Below are 16,005 nucleotides of genomic sequence, written 5' to 3' on the forward strand. Positions count from 1 at the left end.
TGAGAGTCCACCTGCCGATGCAGGGGACACGGGTTCATGCCCCGGTATGGGAGGATCCCACATGCTGCGGAGTGGCTGGGCCTGTGAGCCATGGCCACTGAGCCTGCGTATCCGGAGCCTGTGTTCTGCAATGGGAGAGGCCACAACACTGAGAGGCCCACATACGGGAAAAAAAAAAAAAAAAACTTCCAACAAACAGAAGTCCAGGACCAGATGGCTTCACAGGTGAATTCTATCAAACATTTAGAGACGAGCTAACACCAATCCTTCTCAAACTCTTCCAAAAATTTGCAGAGGAAGGAACACTCCCAAACTCATTCTATGAGGCCACCATCACCCTGATACCAAAACCAGACAAAGATACTACAAAAAAAGAAAATTACAGACCAATATCACTGATGAATATAGATGCAAAAATCCTCAACAAAATACTAGCAAACAGAATCCAACAACATATTAAAAGGATCATACACCATGATCAAGTGGGATTTATCCCAGGGATGCAAGGATTCTCCAATATACGCAAATCAATCAATGTGGTACACCATATTAACAAACTGAAGAAGAAAAACCATATGATTATCTCAATAGATGCAGAAAAAGCTTTTGAGAAAATTCAACACCCATTTATGATAAAAACTCTCCAGAAAGTGGGCAGAGAGGGAACCTACCTCAACATAATAAAGGCTATATACGACAAACCCACAGCAAACATCATTATCAATGGTGAAAAACTGAAAGCATTTCCACTAAGATCAGGAACAAGACAAGGATGCCCACTCTCACCACTGTTATTCAACATAGTTTTGGAAGTCCTAGCCATGCAATCAGAAAAGAAAGAGAAATAAAAGTAATACAAATTGAAAATGAAGAAGTAAAACTATCACTGTTTGCAGATGACATGCTACTATACATAGAGAATCCTAAAAATGCCACCAGAAAACTACTAGAGGTAATCAATGAATTTGGTAAAGTTGCAGGATACAAAATTAATGCACAGAAATCTCTTGCATTCCTATACACTAATGATGAAATATCTGAAAGAGAAATTGAGGAAACACTCCCATTTACCATTGCAACAAAAAGAATAAAATACCTAGGAATAAACCTACCTAGGGAGACAAAAGACCTGTATGCAGAAAACTATAAGACACTGATGAAAGAAATTAAAGCTGATACCAACAGATGGAGAGATATACCATGTTCTTGGATTGGAAGAATCAATATTGTGAAAATGACTCTGCTACCCAAAGCAATCTACAGATTCAATGCAATCCCTATCAAATTACCAATGGCATTTTTTATGGAACTAGAACAAAAAATTTCACAATTTGTATGGAAACACAAAAGACCCCGAATAGCCAGAGCAGTCTTGAGTGAAAAAAATGAAGCTGTAGGAATCAAACTCCCTGACTTCAGACTATACTACAAAGCTACAGTCATCAGTACAATATGGGACTGGCACAAAAACAGACACATAGATCAACGGAACAAGATAGAAAGCCCAGAGATAAACCCACACACCTATGGCCAACTAATCTACAACAAAGGAGGCAAGGATATACAATGGAGAAAAGACAGTCTCTTCAATAAGTGATGCTGGGAAAACTGGATAGCTACATGTAAAAGAATGAACTTAGAACACTCCCTAACACCATACACAAAAATAGACTCAAAATGGATTAAATGTAAGACCAGACACTATAAAACTCTTAGAGGAAAACATAGGAGGAACACTCTTTGACATAAATCACAGCAAGATCTTTTTTGATCCACCTCCTAGAGTAATGGAAATAAAAACAAAAATAAACAAATGGGACCTAATGAAACTTAAAAGCTTTTGCACAGCAAAGGAAACCATAAACAAGACGAAAAGACAACCCTCAGAATGGAAGAAAATATTTGCAAACGAAACAACAGACAAAGGATTAATCTCCAAAATATATAAACAGCTCATGCAGCTCAATATTAAAGAAACAAACAACCCAATCCAAAAATGGGCATAAGATCTAAATAGACATTTCTCCAAAGAAGACATACAGGTGGCTAAGAAGCACATGAAAAGCTGCTCAAAATCACTAATCATTAGAGAAATGCAAATCAAAACTACAGTGAGGTATCACCTCACACCAGATAGAATGGGCACCATCAGAAAATCTACAAACAACAAATGCTGGAGAGGGTGTGGAGAAAAGGGAACCCTCTTGCACTGTTGGTGGGAATGTAAATTGATACAGCCACTATGGAGAACAGTATGGAGGTTCCTTAAAAAACTAAAAATAGAATTACCATATGATCCAGCAATCCCACTACTGGGCATATACCCAGAGAAAACCATAATTCAAAAAGACACATGCACCCCAATGTTCATTGCAGCACTATTTACAATAGCCATGTCATGGAAGCAACCTAAATGCCCATTAACAGATGAATGGATAAAGAAAATGTGGCACATATATACAATGGAATATTACTCAGCCATTAAAAGGAACTAAATTGAGTCATTTGTTGAGACGTGGATGGATCTAGAGACTGTCATACAGAGTGAAGTAAGTCAGAAAGAGAAAAGCAAATATCGTATATTAACGCATGTATGTGGAACCTAGAAAAATGGTATAGATGAAGCGGTTTTCAGGGCAGAAGTTGAGACACAGATGTAGAGAACAAACGTATGGACACCAAGCGGGGAAAGCTGCGGGGGGTAGGGATGGTGGTGGGATGAATTGGGCAATTGGGATTGACATGTATACACTGATGTGTATAAAATTGATGACTAATAAGAACCTGCTGTATAAAAAGATAAATAAAATTCAAAAAAATAAAATAAAATAACTGTCAAACTCTCTACCAAGCCCTGTGCAGAGGACATCAAGGGTAACAGAATAAAAATCCTGCTATCCTAGGAATCCCCGTGTTAGAATAATTTTTTTGTGTGCCTTAAGGTTTTCATACCGATAGAAGCAAGGCATTGTTGGAATACAGTGCAATAAAGTCTTAATTGTCTCCAGCAATATAGAGGAAGCTTCTTAGCAGGTGTGACATTTGAGTTTAAAGGATGAATAGTAATTGTCTATGCAGTCAGAAAAAGGAAAGAGCTTATGAGACTAAAGGAAAATCATCTTAAAATATTAGAAGATGAAAAACAACTTGTGTATTCAGGAGACTGCATTCAACAGCAGTATTTAGAGATGAGACTATACAAGTAGGTAGTGGCCAGGGCAAGAGGGTCTTACGCTCTGCATTTAAAGGTTTAGAGGTTGTCTCATGCAAGTAGGGAAAACTGAAGTGTTTAAGTCACAAAGCATCATGATCAAGTTTGCATATTAAAAAAATCCCTCTGCTATGGTGCTGGAGATAATGCAGCCAGGACAAGATCGAAGGCAGGGAAACTAGTGAAGAGGTACTGAGAAGTCCAAGCCAGAGATGGTGAGGATATGAAGTAAAGCAGTGGCATGGATTTTCACATTTTTTATCATTCAGTTACCAAGGTAACAGTTTTTTCCTGCCTCATATTGTGATGTGGAATCAGACAAGACAATATCTGCATTCTAAGGCAAGATCGTGTGTTTTTCTTTGCTTATATTTACTAAAAATTATCTTGGCCTAAGCTCTCCCAACATAAGTGAGTGGCAGTGGCGGTGGGTTGTCATTGTTGGTGATGAAGATGTTGATAATGATGATGACATAGATCCACATAGAATGTGAGATCAAGCTTCAAACTCCCCTGAATTAAAATTGAATACCAATTATTCCTTCAAAAGGTTTGAGGTTGTTTCTTTGGAGACAAGAATACCATTATTGAAAGCCATTCTCGCCTTCAACTAGGTCTCCCCCAGACACTGCTGAACATCCAAACCAAAGAACAGAAAGATCTGCTGATTTTGTGATGCTGGAACTTAAATATAGAGCTAGAGGCTTCCTTATGTGCATTCTGGTTGATGTCTTCTCTTTACTGCTCCAACAACACCTCCAGGCTCATCTACCACCCTGCTCCTTCTTCTCGAACTTTCACCCAAATTTTCCACACCCCCTGCCCTTGTACATGCTGTTCCATCTGACTAGGAGTCTTTCCCCCAATCCATTCTGCCTGAGACACTTCAGCTCATCTCTCAGTCTTTAGTTCCAAGGACATCATTACCTCTTTGCAACCTTCTCTGATCCCAGAATGGAGTTGGATGATCAATACTTAATGTGCCCATATCACCGTACTCAAAACTGTGTTATAGTACTTAGATATTGCACTGAAAGAAAGAAAACCTGTTTGAATGAACAAATTAATGAGGAAATATAATCATAGGAAGACAGCAATGTAACAGTGAAGTACAGATTAGAAAGTTAATACAATCCAGTAATGACCAGTGATTACGAACCAGGACAAAATGGCACGTGTACGTGTATTTTTCTGGAGAGTCAATAGTTTATCAGATTCTCAAGGGGGTCTACAAAACAAAGTATTTAGAAAAATATTTTTTCTTAAAAAGTGAGAAAAAGTTAACATAAAACATTCTAAAAGAAAATGAAATATTCTAATGTATTTCTGTTGAGTCTTGTTATCCAATCACCTTTATGGAATTGATTCATTAAATGTATCAACCAGGAACAGAAATAGCAAATGTAAACACATCAATTAAAAACCAGATTTTAACTCAAGCAGGAATAATAATAGAATGATCCAATGAGTTCTGCTCTCAAGTCAGAGAAAGCCACATAAACTATCCAAAATCCAATAGAATATAACTTTAGACATCTTTAGGTGTTGTATGGGCCTAAGAATATAAGAAGTTAAAAAGATTCTAAAGTATATAAACTTCCATTTCTTAAAACCCCATCAAATTCAAAGATTTAGACAAAGAAGGGGAAAGATACGTACACATCGTAAGAGCTTATCGGCTTAGTGGGAGCCGTGAGCTTCTCCCAGTACACAGAAAAATTAAAGTAAAATTACGTTAAAGTAAAATTAAATTAAAGTGCATAACTCGCATTCAGGAAAGTGGACTAAGTGATCATTCCCCTCATAAAGTCAAGGAATCCTTGACATTATAACATAAATAAACTTAGCACATACCCTTAAGATTACAAACAAGAATCCAGATATATTCCTGGCCTAAATCTCTGCTGGTAATAATATAAATTGCAACAAAAGGAGCTTCCAGGGCCCAAGGTCCTTCCATTTGTCCTGACGTGGTCTGCAGGATCAAGGACTGTGGGGGCCATCTAAAGGAGGAGTCGATTCTTTTTTTTATTTTTATTTTGTTTTTGGCTGTGTTGGGTTTTTGTTTCTATGAGCGTGTTTTTCTCTAGTTGCGGCGAGCGGAGGCTACTCTTTGTTGCGGTGCACGGGCTTCTCATTGAGGTGGCTTCTCTTGTTGCGGAGCATGGGCTCTAGGTGTGCGGGCTTCAGTAGTTGTGGCACGTGGGCTCAGTAGTTGTGGCTCGCGGGCTCTAGAGCGCAGTCTCGGTAGTTGTGGCACACGGGCTTTGTTGCTCCACGGCATGTGGGATCTTCCCAGACCAGGGCTCGAACCTGTGTCCCCTGCATTGGCAGGCGGATTCTTAACCACTGCGCCACCAGGGAAGCCCAGGAGTCGATTCTTTTCCAGCTGCTTCCTCCAACACAATGTATCAGAAGACACATTGCTGCCGTTGTCCTTTTACAGCATGAGTGCTGGCTGCCAAGCCAACAGCAAACTTCACATCAGTACATCCAGTCCATCAGGAGAATGTGTCCACCGAGGGAAAATGTGAAGGAAGAGCTGTCTGGTACTCAGACAGACTGGGCCGTGTGAAATTCCCCTGGCCACCCTCACGGGCAGAGTCTCCCTTTTACGTCAATCGTTCACTATGATCAGAGACCCAGGGACCATAAAATCTACCCACGTGAAAAATGCCATCAAAGAATGATGAGCTTGACTCTTCTGCAAATCACAGATACCACAAATATCTAGAAGGGAATGCCTAGGTGTCTTCTCCCTGTAGCAGCTTTAACCTAGAATACAAAGGTGGTGCTCTGAGGCATCCTGATTGATCAAAATTAAACCTCAAAGAGCTGTGAGGAGACACAGAACAAGAAACATCAGATCTGCTAGTATGTTCTGGAAAACCCCTAGGCTAATGATATTCACTATGAAATAAGAAAGTCTTGACCCTTTCTCCAGTTGTGGTTTGCTTCTGCCCACCAGGAAGGGCCTCCTTCCCATCCTCACCTTGTCCACCTCCCTCAAATCTCTCTTATAGTAACAGTGAAGAATTATAATCCCTAGAAAGTTATAATATCATCTAAATTAGAATATCGGTATGAATGTGTGATTCATATATACACCGAATGGGGAATAATGAAGAAAGTTAGCCCCCAGAGTCAAAAGAACTTTATATCATTTTTCCTAAAACTTAGAAATGCTGAAAAAATCTGTGACTTTGGAAGTGTATATCTGAATCATTTTTCGGAAATATATTTTACCTGTATTTAATGTGCCTTTGCTTTCAAAAATGCATATTTGTGTCCCGTTTTAAATGTTTACTATGACTCCCTTGTTATTTATTTATTTTTTTTAAAGAGAGAGAAAGAGACACTGAGATGAAAACAAGATGACCTTGGCCACAGGAATGACTTAATGGCCATTCCAGGACCTTTTTGGCAATAGTCCATCTCTCCATTTCTAGAGTGTGAAAATGCAGGAGCCTGAAAGACTGTGCCAAGCCAGAGCAGCTGATCTCCTGGCATCCTTTTTCCAACCAATATTCATCCAGAATAAGCTCCCTCCTGCCGATTGGATTATCGTATAGATACTCGCTACTCAAAATGTGGTCCCCAGACCAGAAGAAGCAATATCACTTGGAAACTTATGAATAAGAGAAATTCAGAATCTCAGGTCCTCGCCCCAGAGCTACCTGACCATAATCGGTATTTTTCTAAGATTCCCAGGCGATTAATATGCACATTAACATTTGAGACGTCCTGGTGTACAATATACTATCTATCCTGCCATTGGCACCTGGAGGACAAGAAAGGGAGGAAGGCATTCACATGTCTACTTCAACTGATGGAGGAAGGAAGGACTGAGCTATGGGCCCTGAAGTGTTCTTACTTGGTACAGGAAGAAGGACATTGGATCATGAGGATGGTGTGGCTGTCTTAGACGGACTGGCAGCTTGCAGACTCGAATGATTTTTATAAATGTGACTCAACCTCACTCGACTTCTATTCTGACTACTAGCTAATGTTTTTTGACCACTTACTGTATGCCACAAACGATGTTAAGGTCTTAATATGTACGATCTCACATAATCCTTTTAATAATATATCAGTAGGTTCTGTTACCTACCTCCATTTGCAGAGATAGAGGCCGGCACAGAGTTATCCATTAACTTGCTCAAGGTCACACGGCTAGTTCTCTGTGATTCCCTCCAGGCATGTCGAACCCAAAGCTCACACTCTTATCCTTAGTGCCAACGTCACTGCTCCTGTGTGGGACAAATGTATATGGCATGGTAACGAGCAGAACCTTTATGCACATCCACATTCAGATGACTGAGCTGCAGATGGTCAGCCAAAGAAGATAACGATGAAAGTTCAAGGTTGCAGAGTCAGAGGCCCAGATTAGCTTCAGCTTCAAAGAGAAAGTAAGAGCTGTGTGGGGAGGGACCTTGCTCTGGCCACAGAGAAGTGGTCCTCAGGCTGTGATGTATGGTGGCCAGGGCTCTGTGAAAAGGCAGCTTTTTGAAGCATTTTGCTGAGCGAGGGGCAATCAAAGCTGATGTCCCCCTTGAATGAAGCATTTAGAGCTACTAAGAGTCCCATAAAAGCATGACTGAGATGAGTATTTCTCCACCTCTGCTCTTCCCCTTTAAGAGGACAGTGGGCAAGGTCAAGTTATGAAGGGAGCAGGTAGAGGGAGGGGTGATCGGTGGGGACAATGAATAATGGTGGGAGTATTGTAAGAGGGCAGCTGGGAAGACTGTAACAAGCAGGGGACAGGGGGCAGACATCCAGAGGAAGTGGTTTTCCTGAAGGCTTGCTAAGAGCAACAAAGGTTCTGGGAAAACTGAGGACGCCGTGGGAAGGTGAGTGACCCAGAACTTACAATATGTCCTTCTTGGGATCAGAAGATGTCTACTGACTGTCCCATTTTTTAAATTGGAGCCCCAGTGGATAAACAAGGTTTCCAAATCTGAAAAATCTTCATTTTAGTCAAACTACAGCCTGATTTCCCTTGAAGGTCATCCCGTCATGTCTTCAGGACGCCTAGGCTCTCCTGAACTTCGGAGCACAGATGTTAGGTTTCCAAACAGGTGAGTCTACCTTTGAGGATTAGGGAAAAAAAGCAAGAGCAGGAGCAGTTGGTCTGTCGCTAAGGGAAGTTGTTTGTGTGAGACACGGGCTGGCCTCAGTTCTGCCAATCAGATGTGAAAATCAAAGTGATTATACCCAGTGCAAGAGTTCGAAGTGGCCCCCACTGGCCAAACAGGTGGCCTCTGGATCCCCCACAGCCATTAGCCTCCCTGAAGAAACAGGACTTGAAAAGATGAGAGTTTTCAGAAGTTGTTCCATCTGAGATCCTGGGGTTCAAAGGTGTCGATGGTGTAGCCAATGAGAGAAAGCTGGCTAGCAATGTTGCTTTCTTTAATCTGAGTTTTAAATTTTATTTTATATGGGAAATTCTCTTTAATCTTACAACAAAGAGATTTATTTTAAGTCTTTAAAAAAATCCCTTAAATTAATGTTTGAGCCACAGGACCAGAAATAGAAACATGCTACGTCAAGAAATGATCGTAGATTAGTCTCGTATTGTCTTGTTTTCTTTCGTTTGTTTTGTTTTCTCATCCCCCCTTTATGAATCTCTTTTCTTTTATTTGTAGTCTACTTAATAGAAGAAGAAAGCAGACTGAAATGCACCTTCTTGAGCCTGAGGCATTGCTGCTTCTCTGAGAGAAGTGAAAATAAATTGTTTAAATTCAAGGAAGATATTTTAGTGAAACAGAGACCAGGTGAAGACAGCCCTTGCGGCAATATAAATAACAGACAACGAAGGATGGAGATGGCGTTTTGAAGGAGAAAGACAAGTTCACCATGCCCTCAGGGCTCATTAGTGGAAGTAACACTTCCAGGAAAACAACATCCTTTAAAGATGTTCAGAAGTTTCCTAGGTGATCATGAAATTTCTGGTAGCAGTATGAAGTTTCCAGAATACACAGAGCATGCCATCTGAGAGCAACTTGATTGGCAATTAGGACAACACAGAATCTTGGGGCTGGTCTCCTCTTCTTCAGCCGATAGTTAAAAAAATCAGTGACATGGCAGGGGCTTGATGTTACCTAATGGGCTAAAGCCCTTGATGGCGATAACTAATAATATTGGTGTACGCAGGATTTAATCTTTAACTTGATTTCCTGTGGTGACTAGATGATGAGCAGGGAGACTGGGCATTTATTCTTTGATAGATCCTTTCTGCGTGTATATGAACAATGCAGTAAAGCAGGAGGAATCACGGATTCTACCCTCTTGTGTTCTCCCTCCACCACCACCCCGACAGCTGCCGTGGCGAGGCCAGCAGCCTTCACGTACAGGTGGTGCTCTTGGTAAGACATGCAGGGAACTGTGTTGGCCAACTGCCTCTGCACCTTTACTGTGCAGATATTATGTCCAAAGCCCACAAAGCATGGCAAAGACATTCAAAAAACATGAAGTCAAGAGTCAAGCAGACCTGGTTTGATGCCTAGCTCTTCCCCTTACCAGCCTCGTGCAAGTTTCTTAACCTTTCTTAGCCTCAGTCTTACTTATCTGTAAAATGGCAATAATGCTAATAACTCCCTCATGATGGTTGTAAAAATTAAATGAGATTAGGCTTGGTGGAGTGTCTAGTTGCTGATGAGTACTGACAGAAATGATATTAACATTATGTTTATTAATCTCTGAAAAGGTCTTGTAAGTGAACCATCTTTCTTCACAGAGAATGAGCCATTTTGCAGTCATCACTCCAGCCAGGGAAACAAGAAGGGGCCCTTACTGATGGTGGAAAACCACAGATCAGCTGGGCACATGTACAGATTTCTTCCTTCAAGCTTAGAAGACAACTCTTTGATCAAGGCTAGTTAGCACTTTGCAGGGAGCCTTTAAGATCCTACAGAGGAGACACTCCTTAAACGTTTCACGTCATTGTATGTTTATGGTTCCAGAGTAACCAAGATCTTTGAAGACTGGTCTTCCATCAGTCATGTTCTTTCCACTGCTCGTGGAGAAAGATCTCTTGGTTTGGTTCTGGGATGAGACCATAAAAATAGGGATGGCAGACACAAAGCAGTGAAGTAACACCCTGCAAGCTGAGTGGGAATTACAAACTTTGCATCATTATTAATGAAAAAGGGGTGGAGTGACAGTGGCCATCATTAAGAAACTCTTGGCTTTTCCTGTCCCTGATGAATGTAGTTATACAGCCAAGATTGCCAAAGATGCTCTGAAGAGGACAACATGAGGGATGGGCATTTTTTGAGGCTGACAGACCTCAAAAGAGGGAAGGCATGAAGTTAGTCACTTCAGGTGATTGACAGATGCACATCAGCATGTATAAACTAGCTTGGCCAGCAGAGTCTCAGTGCCTGGGCCTGACCTACGCACCAGCCTCATTTGATACGGCATCATGGACCAAAGTACAATAGTGCTAGATGATAGGGGTCATGACCAAGAGGAAGTGGAAGAATTTTTTTTAAAAAAGAGGAGTGAGGGCTTCCCTGGTGGCGCAGTGTTTGAGAGTCCGCCGGCCGATGCAGGGGACACGGATTTGTGCCCCGGTCCGGGAAGATCCCACATGCCGCAAAGCGGCTGGGCCTGTGAGCCATGGCCACTGAGCCTGCGCGTCCGGAGCCTGTGCTCCGCAACGGGAGAAGCCACAGCAGTGAGAGGCCCGCGTACCGCAAAAAAAAAAAAAAAAAAAAAATAGGAATGAAAAAGTTTGCCAGATGGTCAACAGGAATCTCCCTAAAACAAAAAGTCAAAAAATCATTTTTCTCAGCTATATATCTGCTATGATCTTACCATCTTCATTTAGATACCGATTGGTTGACTTTTTAAAAACTGGAGAAATCAGAGTCACAAAGTTATAGAACCCCTTCCTGTGTACGACCTGCCTTCATTTCTCTTAAAATTGGGCAAATAATTGCCAAATGCCCATGTGGAGTCCAGGGCTGGTCAAAACCACCTGGAGAACATTTATAAATTACAGGTGCTGTGAGCTTACCCCACATAGACCAACCTAGGACTCCAGGGGTGGGCCCCCATTGTTTTAAGCATTCCTGATGATTGTGATGGGTAACCAACTTTGGGAACTACTGGAATAGGCCATTTCCTGGCCCAGCTTTACACAGCCTGCACCAGAACGTCACCTCCTCATTATTGGTTGTCCTTGGAACTCGCCATCAGGAAGTTGTCCAGCAAGTTCCAAGAAGATAACGTGACGCCAGTAGCCCATTCCTTCTACTTATCCAGGGGTTTTCCTGCTCCTCTGCTGCAAAAAGTCCCTGCCGCCAAAGCGCTAACGCTTTCCGCTTAAATTGGTCTTTACCTTGAGCTGTATCTGAACCTCCCTGCTCTCAAAGTGGAATCCAACTTACCCCTTCTCACGCTGAAGACTTTACCTGTTGAGGGTCTTGTAAATGCGACACGAGTTTGTCCTTGAAACATAGTGGCTAAAATATGACAGACAGTCCAGCAAAAACATCATGGAAAAATAATCACTCTGACAGGTGCCCAGTAAAAGTCCTAATGTACCCATGGATATTTTGCTTAAAAAAATAAAAAAAGATTGTTTTATTTCAGTTCAGTGTGCGTGCGTGTGTGTGTGTGTGTGTGTGTGTGTGTGTGTGTGTGTGTGTGTGTGTGTTGTAGGGGCGGAGAGATTTTGAGTCAGATTTAAGCAAAGCAATAAATTAGTCATGTATTCCAAAGGGGAAAAACAATCTGACCCGGTACTTGGAAACTGGGGGAAAGACAAGTTTCTCTTTTATCACTTAGGAAAGATGCCAGGGGTGGGGAGGCAGCAGAGGTGAGGAGGGTGGGAGAGTAGTTTTTCTTTTTTAATCACGGTTTGTAAATGGTATAACATGTATCGCCGTGACTAAATCTCCCTAAATCATATTTTAGAGGAAAAAAATCCTTTAACCTCCAGTATTCCTTTGTGAGGAAGAAAGATGTCATGGAAACCACGCTTGTGCCGAAAGCACAAAGAGATGGTGAAAACGATAGGACTGTTTCCATGACTCCAAAAGGAGATGTTGATCTCCATACAGAGACGCTTATCAAGCCTCGGGGACGGTCCCTTGGCTGAGGTGCCCTCGACCACTCTGTCCCAGTTACTCTCTGTCAATATTCTACCCAACCTTTAAAGTCAAATTCAAATTTGCCAGCTTTGGGACTTCCCTGGTGGCGCAGTGGATAAGACTCCATGCTCTCAAGGCAGGGGGCCCGGCTTCAATCCCTGGTCAGGGAACTAGATCCTACATGCACACCACAACGAAGAGTTCGCATGCCACAACTAAGGAGCCCGGGAGCCACAACTAAGGAGCCCATATGCTACAACTAAGGAGCCCGCCTGCCACAACTAAGACCCAGCACAACCAAATAAATAAAAATAAATATTTTTTAAAAATTAAAAAAAAATTACCAGCTTCCCCAGAAGCATCCTCCCCCTTCAGTTAGAGGAGGTCTTCCTTCCCTTGAATGTTAGTTCTTCAGACCTTCAGTTGGAGCAATGGTTCTCAACGGGGTGGGGGGGGGTGTGACTTTGTGTCTCAGGGGACTTGTGACAATGTCTGTATTCATTTTTTTAATTCAAGTATAGTTAATTTACAATGTTGTGTTAGTTTCTAGTGTACAGCAAAGTGATTCAGTTATACATATATGGAGTCTTTTTCATATTCTCTTCCATTATAGGTTATTACAAGATGGTGATAATAGTTCCCTGTGCTCTACAGTAGGTCCTTGTTGGTTATCTAGTTTATATATAGTAGTGTGTATCAGTTAATCCCAAACTCCTAATTTATCCTTCCCCCCACCTTTCCCCTTTGGTAACCATAAGTTTGTTTTCTATGTCTGTGAGTCTGTTTCTGTTTTGCAAATAAGATCATTTGTATCATATTTTAGTTTCCTCATATAAGTGATATCATATGATATTTGTCTTTCTTTGTCTGACTTACTTCATTTATTTTGAAAATGTCTAGGTCCATCCATGTTGCTACAAATGGCATTATTTCATTCTTCTTATGGCTAAGTAGTATTCCACTATATATATGTACCACATCTTCTTTATCCATTCATCTGTCGACGGACATTTAGGTTGCTTTCATGTCATGGCTATTGTAAACAGTGCTTCTATGAGAAAACCCTAATTCAAAAAGACACATGCACCCCAACGGACATATTTTTGATGGTCACGGCCAGGAGGGAGGTGCTACTGGCAACTAGTGGGGGAGAGGCCAGGGGGCTGTGAAACATCCTACAATGCACAGGACAGCCCCACAGCAAATGACTTTCAGCCCCAAACATCAGTAGCGCGGAGGCCGAGAAAGCCTCCCTGCTTGAGGGTGACGTGTGCTGGCCCAGCAGCGCCATCTGACACAGCTGAGCTCTCCTTCCTCTTGCCCTTTCTCCTACTTGGCTTCGAGGACATCACGCTTCTTGGGTTTCCTCCAACCTCGCTGGTCCCTCCTTAACTCCCCAACTTCTAAACATTGGTGCCAGGCTCGGTTCTTGGACTTCATCCCTCCACCATTCTCACTTCAGTCTATGCCTTTAAATATCTTCAGACCTACTGAGACCTGACTTCGACTCTCAGTCCAGACTCCCCTCTGAATTCCAGGTTCATGGATGTTAAACATCTCCATGTGGATGTCTCCGGGGCATCTCAAACTCAGCACATCCAAAAGTGAGCTCCTGATCTTTCCCCCCAAAAACCTGCTCCTCTGGGCTTCCCTGGTGGCGCAGTGGTTGAGAGTTCGCCTGCCAATGCAGGGGACACGGGTTCGTGCCCCGGTCCGGGAAGATCCCACATGCTGCGGAGCGGCTGGGCCTGTGAGTCATGGCCACTGAGCCTGTGCGTCCGGAGCCTGTGCTCCGCAATGGGAGAGGCCACAACAGTGAGAGGCCCGCGTACTCCCCGCCCACCCCCCACCCCCCCAAAAAAAGAAAACCTGCTCCTCCAACTAACCTCAGTTCATGGAAATTTCATCTGCTCAGTTGCTCAGGAAAATGACCTCACAGTCATCTCTGAGTCCTCTCTTTCTCTCAAACACTCCTTCAATCTACCATCAAATCCTACTGACTCAAAATATATCCTAAATCAATTATCACCCTGGCCCAAGCCATCATCATGTCTCGACCTAGAGCATCACCCTCGTCTCCTAACTGGTCTCCCTGCTCCTACCTCTGTCCCCTTCTCAATTCGGGAACCAGGTGAGCCTTTTAAAATATGAATCGGATCGTGTCACTTCTATATTCAGAATCTTCAGTGGCTCCTGTCCATGCCAAGATAAAAGCCAAAGTTCGTATAATTCTTACACATTTTCACATGACCCATCTGCTACAAAATCCCCTATCTGCCCCCAGCAGTATCTCTCTGACTCGAATCCTACTGCTTTTCCTCCTTCCCTCTGCAACCACACTGGCCAGCCTAACACATTCCCACTTCAGGACCTTTGCCTTTGCTGTGCCCTCTGCCTAGAATGCTCTTCCCCTAAAATCCCCACGGCTTGCCCCATCAATCTTGTAGGTCTTATCGAAATGTCACCGTCTCAGAGAGGTCACATGATTTAAAATTGTAGCCCTCCACCTCCCCTTGTCGGTTTTAATACTTTTCCCATAGTGCATATCATCATATTCTTCTTATCTAACTTGTCTAATCCTCCCAATAGGATGCAAGCTCTCTACAGGCTGGGGATAGTTTTCACTGCTGTCTGCACAGCACCCAGAGTAGTGCTGTCTGCAGTAAATGCCCAGTGTGACAAAGGAACGAATCCCCAGTTAGACTTCAAGATTCTCTGGGAACGTGAGATGCTTTGCATCACCCCACCCAGCATCTTGCCCATGTCTCCTTTTGCTTCTCCCTGACATTGATCCCTCGTATAGGCAGGCACTGTACAAGGAGCTCTTGTACACATTCGTAATTTCATTTACTTTATTAGGAACTCGATCCATTTCTAATTGAATATTCAATCTGAATGCTTAAAACGTCAAAATGTATCTTCGCCACAGTGAAGGCTTCATCATGCCTTCTAACCATTTTATCAATCTACCAGGAGTCTGGCTGAGACTACGGATCCTGCCTCAGAGGAGAGGCTGAGAGCGGAGTTCCTGCACCATCTTGTTGACAGACTCGGAACTACACCTCCTGAACCGGTCTTCCTGTGTCCCAGCGTGTGTGAAATGCTGCTTCTGTTTACTGCTCTCCTCTCCACCCCCAAGGCAATAAAGCGCCTCCTCTCCTCACCTTCCTGACGTCCCAAACTCCTCCATGACTGGGAGTGTTTTAGATTGGTGATCTCACTCTTTCAGGAAAAAAATCAATTTCCTCCTGGCCCAAAAAGGAGAGAACTGAGGGTGCTTGAGGTTTTGACTTCTCCCAAACTGTTCTCTACTTAGCAGCTTCACCCAACTCTAGTCCTTAAGTCAGGAAATACTGCAGGTAATGTCAGTGTTTCATATCCAAAGCTGCTCTCCTACGAGGCACGCTTTCCTTGTCATCGTGGAAGACCATCTCAGCCCCAGTTTCCAAAATTCAGCACCCACCAGCCTGTTGGGAGTTGTACAATACGCTTTTATTTCACTATCAGAACTCAGGCTTTAGAGGTAAATCATCCTGGGAGAAGTGCAGCTTGATTTCCAATCACACCAACTTAAATGTCCGATAGACAACCTACAGGCAGGTATTAAAGAGGGAGGACAGAGAAGGAAGGTCACTTGTCACCCAGAAGACAAAGTCTAAAGGTAGACACCAAGAGGCAGAGCCTGTGACAAAGAAA

At 42.7% G+C, this 16,005-nt stretch overlaps 1 protein-coding gene across 2 annotated transcripts in view; it reads right to left on the reverse strand.

The window, feature by feature from the left end:
* Positions 1–16,005, reverse strand: part of ACSL3 (acyl-CoA synthetase long chain family member 3) — a 135,124-nt gene that overhangs the window by 22,547 nt on the left and 96,572 nt on the right. The window contains exon 16 of one of the 2 annotated variants that reach the window (XR_003435579.1): positions 7,323–7,461. The exons of the other annotated variant lie outside the window; for it this stretch is intronic. The gene's annotated coding sequence lies outside the window, so the exon portion shown is untranslated. The remainder of the gene's footprint in view (positions 1–7,322; positions 7,462–16,005) is intronic. 2 annotated transcript variants of the gene reach the window in all.

This window comes from Aethalodelphis obliquidens, unplaced genomic scaffold (genome assembly GCF_003676395.1).
Source record: "Aethalodelphis obliquidens isolate GAN/ISIS:26980383/991018 unplaced genomic scaffold, ASM367639v1 scaffold2, whole genome shotgun sequence".
NCBI lineage: Eukaryota > Metazoa > Chordata > Mammalia > Artiodactyla > Delphinidae > Aethalodelphis > Aethalodelphis obliquidens.